The following is a 7,155-nucleotide window of genomic DNA, read 5'->3' on the forward strand; positions in this document are numbered from 1 at the left end:
GTGAAATTGTCCCAGTTAAGTAGATGTGCTGTTTCTCCTCTGTTTTCTTATGGAAAGGATGGAGCTGATCATTATCTTTAAGACTGTCCTCTATTCTCACATATTGTTCCCACAAAGAGTGTGATTTGCATGCTGTACCCTCCTCAGAAAAAAAAAAACAAAACCAAAAAACAAACCAAGAAAAATACAGTATAGATCTCAAAAAATTATATAATATGGGAAGGTTTTTAAGTCTGACCACGGATAGGAGCTCACAAAAGCGTAGGTGAGTGGTAAAAAGAGGACCTGTTTTTTACTGCAGACCTAAAAAGCTGCAGTTCAATACTTACAAAGTCAAAAAGTGAAACCCTACGCGTGTAGGACTGCAAACCTCTAGAACTCACTGCCAAAGGAGTACAGTGGCAGCAGACAGCAACAGTATACCCCCTAAACATAATTAAGTAAATGATAAAAACCAACTTCATGTGAGTAAAAAGATGGAGTCCAAAAAGAATAGATGCAGAGAGCAGCCAGGTTCATGTGCTTCCATTTCTTTGGTCACTGTTGGAGATAGGGGCACAGTATCAATCTGACCACGAATGGCTTTTGTTTCCATGTTGTTTTCTTGCCAAAGCCTGTTATCAAGCTTACTTTCTTTCCAAGCCACCTAAACCCAGAGATAATAAGACCCATGTGGATACTGAGACATAGTGTGTAAAAGAACAAATAAGTGAATAGGTGAAAGGCCATTTTAGTTTTCTGTTGCCTATACCTACAAGACCTACAAATTCAGCATGAGTTTCAGACTGTAAAGTCCATAAGTAGAAAGGAAGATCAGAAAAGGTGATGTGTATGTATTATCTAAGTAAAGACAAAAAAGATGTCATTAAACACAGTATGAACACTGTGGCATGGGCTGAGTTTCTTGATGTAGCACGAAGTTTACTTTTATACATTGCTGTAGATCTGATGATGCCTTTGATTTTGACCATGGCCATTTTTTTTAGCTTTTTGCAGTTTGATGTTTTTCCTACTATCCAGGTAATGCTTCACAGTTTTTTTCTGGGACAGATTTAAGTTGCTTCATGTCTCCAGCACAGCTCAAAGAAGACTAAACTCTGGTCCTGGTTTGGCAAGAAAAATCCCCCATAGAAAATCTAATTGGAGAGATCAGAGGTCTGGCACTAAGAATGGACCAGAAACAGAGACATTAAAAGGCCTTCAAACTATGGTTTCCCTTAGATTTTCACAGGGACATTGTGCACACTGAAAGTTCTAGCTGCAGTCTTGATGGTAATAACTTCTAGTTCAGTTTCTCCTTGCCAGAAATACTTGTCTAGTTCTATTTCTAGACTTAAAATTCCACATCTGTGATCGAATTTCCCTCAGGCTCATGACCCCATGTCTTACACAAGGTCACAACACTTCATTTGGAAAGGTCACTGTTCCTATCTGAACTAGAACAAAAAGTTTGCTTTCAATTTTGGTGTATTTTATCCGAGAATATCACACCACCAGTACTATTTATATGTTATTTAATGATCTCCATTGTACTTCTGGGAAGTTGAAGCTCATGTGACCTATTTAAGCTGTTATGCAGCAAGAGCATAAGAGCTGGAAGAGGAGGAGGAATCTCCTATCTCCCTGAGCAGTGTGCTGTCTGCTGGACCATGAGCAGTGGTTGGCAGGTATAACTTAACAGCGTTCATCTTTCCGTTTGTGAAGGCTTATTAAAAATTCTAATGATTTGTGGTATTGTCCCAGGTTATTTGTCTTATTTTTTCTCTCACTTTCTGAATGCTGGAAGGAGGTAGTCAGCATCATTACACCCCAGACAATTGAGTTGATTGCTTTTTTCATAATAGTATTTGAGAACAGAGTTGTGCAATTTTCAGTAGGCGACAGAGTAGAACAAGAAAAAGCGAGTGCCTTAAATAGGATAACTACAACGCTGCTTGCAAAATGTTCTTCATTAACCCTTAACAAACACCCCATGCTCAGCTATTGACATAAATTTGCTCCTTCAAGTCAGTGGTTTTCTGTCTCTGTGCTTTGTTACATGAATATTCCTGTCCTTCCTCATTGTATTTCCCTTTCTTAATTATACCATGGTGAGTTATTCCTTCAGTTGTGCCTGTTTCTTATTGCTCACTGACACCTTTCTTTTTGCCTTCATCCACAAGTACATCCTTTGTTTTCTGTGGTTTTCCTTCTCTTTCTTCTCCCGGCTGTGTCAGGGAAAAATATTGTCTTGGGGAGCAGCAAGAGCAGATCTGCTCCAGGAAGCAGACAGGGCTGGGAGCTGAGGAGCACCACAGCAGAAGCAGTAACATCATTGACCAGGAACGGTCCTGCAGCATCTGTCAGTTGACTTCTTTGGCAGAGTCACTATTTACTTTCTCAAGAAAAAAACTCTCTTATGGTTGTCTAGGGATTTTAGCCATTTGGCGGTGTATGATAATGAATCTAGAAGCGTATAAACACAAATGATAATAAAGCCTGCATATAATTTCCCACTTGATCTTCATCCATCTTCTTGGGCTGGAATCAAAAACTCTATGGACATCTTGCTTTGAAAGTCTGTTCATGTTTATTTTCCACTCCTACACAACACTTGTGGCATGTCTTCGTGAAGTTTCCCTAGTTTATAACCCACTCCCCTCCCTCTTCAAAGCCTTAACATCTTTCTTCTGTGCCTGGTAATTTTCCATTCTCCAAACTTTAGTCCCCTACAACAAGTTAAAAGAGAATTGTTTCTCTTTTCCTTCAAAAATCTCAGTAGTATAATTATTGTTCAGTAAGCGTAACTTAACTTGTCAGTAAGCTCAATCTTTTGCCATTGTATCAAGTTCATGAGAAAAAAAAGATAGGATGCTGCAAGCTCACTGTGTGTTCAGTCTGGAAGAATCTTCAAAAATGTCACAATTTTTTTAGTTTATATAATGACTAGAATTTGTTATTTTTCAGAGAATTCCTTAAATATTCACTGGGCAGTTGGTGACTTGATACTATTTTGTTAATTCATTAATGTTATGTACCTGCATTGCAGTTCACTCTTGAAATCACCCAGATCAGCTCAGTACTGAAGCTGGTTTGGAGGCTCAGACATCCCAACCTTCTCTTCCACTTATGAGAAAGGCAGAGATCAGTTCCTGTGTCCTGCATTATTCTGTCAGGACTCAGTTACTTTGTGCTATAGTTATTATTGTCATTACTGTTTATTTTCCTGTTTCCTAGTTACTTAAAAATAGCTGTAAATATTGTTTCTTTCAAAATATCCAAAATCCAAGTGTATAAAAATACAAGAGTGATTTTAAAATTCATGACTTGTTGACTAGCAGCATGGACAGGACATTAGGAAAAATCTTTTCATGGAAAGGGTCATTGGGCACTGGCAGAGGCTGCCCAGGGAGGGGGTCGAGTCATATTCCTCAGACGTGTTTGAGGGACGGGTGGGTGAGGTGCTGAGGTCCATGGTTTAGGGAGTGTTAGGAATGGTTGGACTCGATGATCCAGTGGGTCCCTTCCAACCTTGTGATTCTATGATTCTATTCTATGATTCTATGAGAGGTCATGTATGACAAGAAATGACACAATCAAAATCAACCTCCATTCAGGTTACTGCTCTTCAAGCTTAGTATAATGCGTTTGTATACGTTATATATGCATGGTTAGGGTAAGTGACAAAACTCATCTGTACACCCACAGAGAAGTTCAGAGAGACAACGATAGGAGAGGGAGGCCAAATAATACCCTACAAGGATACTTCCAGTCTCATCACAGGGGCCATGAGTCCATCAGAGACTGTTAGTGTTGTCTCTGCTTGCATGGGGTGTGTGATCTGTGAGGTCAAACGTGTGTATATATATATGTGTATGTGTATATATATATGTGTGTGTGTATATGTGTGTGTGTGTATATATGTGTATGCATATATTTGTGTGTGTGTATGTATATACACGTAGTGTATATGATCTGTGTGTGTGTGTGCGCCTGCTGGGAACACACTTTCACTCTCGCTATTGATTTAGTCTGTGGACACAGAGCAGCAGCAGCCTCAGCTGTCTCAGGCAGAGATATATTTTCCTTTAACACACTTATGTGTTCATATATGTATTATTTACAGATACTCATGCTTTATCTCTGTGCAGGAATATGAATTTGGAGAGACAAATGGCTCATACAGAATCAATTCTTCCTGGAATGAACTGAAAATGGATGTGTTGAGTGATGTCTGCATGCTAGATGATGTTTAGGGGCTGAGGGCTAGAACCATGTTTATATCACAGGTTCGTAACCTCTTGTTTGTACCATTATGTCAGTACCATTATGTCATGCTGTCACCGCAACAATAGAATTGAACAAGGAAGCGACCTTCATCTCATCTGTGGTTTTTCATAGCATTTTAGGGTCTGCTTTTTCCCTTGTACTAGCCACATTTTGCTTTTTGCCATATTTCTGCTATCACAAGAGCTGGAGTATATGCATATTTTAACGTAGACTGAGCTTCTCCCATAATCTCATAACTCCAGGAGGATTTAACATAATTCTCAGTGATTATTTCCAGTGCCTGTCTTTGCAGGTGGTCATTGATTTCCTGAGCTTCAGCAGAGCGAAATTGAGGTCTAGCCTAGACTAGTAAAAGGTTTACTGGAATAGATATATCTCTCAGTACAGCTAATACCGGCAAGCACTCTATTATGGATGTAGTTCTATTGTGGGGGAGAAAAGTAAAAGGTTTTCATTCAGTATTTTTCTTGGGAACTGCAACACTGCTCGGCTTTTTTGCTCAAACGGAGATGCTATTCAAAATTCCACCCCTAAATGATATCAGTAAGTTTTATTCATAACTCTGGATTGATTTTTTTCAGTCTTTCCATTCCCACATGAAGCTGGAAAACAACAATGAGAGCTGACAAGTGAGGTTTAGGTGTGTAGGAATCAAGGCAGCAATGTTCTTTTCTTCACACCGGAGAAGACAAGCAGAACAGCAATTTACCCTTGGCCTGAGCGTGGAAATCTTTCTCCAAATTCATGCCAGTAGGTACTGCTGGATTTTAAACAGAAATGCATGGCTTATATGCCTTGGGAAGTTGGATAGACCTCTGAAGGGTCTTTCTTTTCTCTCTGGGACAGCACTGTGACATGTAACACGACAAGGGCGCAGTGGGTGTGAGACAGGAGGAACCTGAGTGGTAACTCAAGACTGTATCAGAGGAGCTGAGCCCCTTTGGAGGAGAGAATCCTGTCATTTGGCAGAAAAGGCAGCAGCAGCAGCACAGCACTGTGACCTCTCCAGCTCCATGATTCTACACAGAAAGCATCAAGAAGGAGAGAAGTGCACAACCACAGGAACCTTGACTCTTCCTTTTGGTGTACAGCATGCTAAAGTGTAAATTTAAAGTGCAGTAACTAGTTCTGCCCTGCTCCCAATGGGAACATCGGTAGAAAGAAGTGCCATCAAGATGAAGAAAGGAGTTTTATTTAAGCAGAGTAGTTCGTATCTGGTTGATTATTGATCCTAACCCTAAGCATGCATGTGCCTGTGGTAGCTTCTCACTTGCTCTGGACACAAATGACTCGTATAGGTCAGCCTGGCCCTAAGGCTATATGTAATTTATTCTATTATGGTTTAAATAAAGGTTATAGGTATTATGAGAAGTGAAAATGGCAAGAACATAAGCTTTACCCTTACATAAGCATTGCGGGTAAAACTGTCCTCAGAAATAATTAAGAATGCTGTGCAGAAACTGCATTGGAAGAGTTACTAAGCGTATTGTGTGGATTAAATGCCTCTTCTTTGTCTGAGCTGTTCGATCTTTCTGTAGTGCAAAACAGCTACACAACAGGATAGTTAATGATTTGGATCTACATAAAGTCTCAGGCTGATAGCTCACTGAGTCTGTGGGGAAGAAAACCTGGGGAAAGCATGCTGGAGGGGCTTGCATTGCTCCTGGACGTAGAGCATTCTCTTGCTTGAGAATTGCTAGCAGGACATCTGTGACCACAGGGTACTCAGAATGGGTCCATTTTACTTGTACTGTTTTTTTGAGGCAAGTTGAATATCCACATTACAAATGTTGCATTCACAATTACGAACTGGTTCTACTATATCCACACAAGCTATCTTGAAATTTAGCTGCAAAAGTGGAGTTTGCAAGATGGTATTTCTTAACTACCATGGTACTGTGTGATAGTTAAGATGATGGTTTAGCTTTATTTTGAGTGTTCTTTAGGGGTTTTTTTGAGCCTTTATATTTGTTCATCTGCCATTTAAAGACTTAGAATCCTCGTAAATACTTTAAATTGAAAAGTGGAACAAAAAACAGACTTAATTCAATGGAAACAATTTCTCTTTAAAATAAATTAAAAAAAAAATTCAGCCTGGTAAGTTGTAAAGTCTGCATGCAATTATCACTGTGCAAAGGGTTTCCAAGCTGATTTATTTTGATCTGTGAAGAATAACGCAGTCTACACATAAAGGGTTAACTAAACACACGATGTGACAGGTAAAGAAGCAGACAGGTCAAGATGCAAACACTATGGCTTTTTTAGGAGACCATTTGCACAGACCTAAGTTGGGAAACTCCGTGCATTATACTGTAGTCATTAGGTTTACTTTTTCATAAAAGATAGAAACAAGGTTTTACAGTACTACGTCCGTTAAGCACCTAATGACAAATCAATGGAAAATGCATTCCTTATTCCAAGAACTGCTTTTAGAAATTCTGCCCAAGGGATATTTGTGAGAAGCAGGCTTAGCATCCTAATTCTCCCAAAGTCTGCAATTCCAGCCTGTTTCTTCTTGTTTGATATTCATTGTAATACCTGTAAAATTTTGTAAAGTGTGATCATAAAAAATTTAGTGAAGTTTTATAAGCATTACAATAAATACAAATCTGTGGACCATCTCTTGTATGCACAGTAAAGAGAGATCAAAAAAACCCACCAATAGCAGATTGTAAGTAAGTGGGGTTGTTCACACATACTAAGCAGCATAATATTCGCTATAGTACTGTAATTCACTGGATATATGGAGTTGATTCAGCTCTTGTTTGCAGCACAGTGAACAGAATTAACTTAATTAAGAGCATGTTGAGGGATTTGCACCCTTTTGGACCCTTTTGTGTGAAAAAAAATAATCCATTCCTTGATGTATACATGTCTTTTCTGAAA

The 7,155-nt window shown here is 39.2% G+C and overlaps 1 long non-coding RNA gene across 1 annotated transcript; it reads left to right on the forward strand.

The window, feature by feature from the left end:
* The first annotated feature begins 1,442 nt into the window (after window positions 1-1,442).
* LOC128851747 (uncharacterized) lies at window positions 1,443-6,390 on the forward strand. Its single transcript, XR_008449170.1, has 4 exons — window positions 1,443-1,667; window positions 4,131-4,268; window positions 4,851-5,023; window positions 5,116-6,390. It is a non-coding gene; the product is annotated as an uncharacterized LOC128851747 (long non-coding RNA).
* Window positions 6,391-7,155: the final 765 nt, after the last annotated feature.

This window comes from Cuculus canorus, chromosome 3 (genome assembly GCF_017976375.1).
Source record: "Cuculus canorus isolate bCucCan1 chromosome 3, bCucCan1.pri, whole genome shotgun sequence".
NCBI lineage: Eukaryota > Metazoa > Chordata > Aves > Cuculiformes > Cuculidae > Cuculus > Cuculus canorus.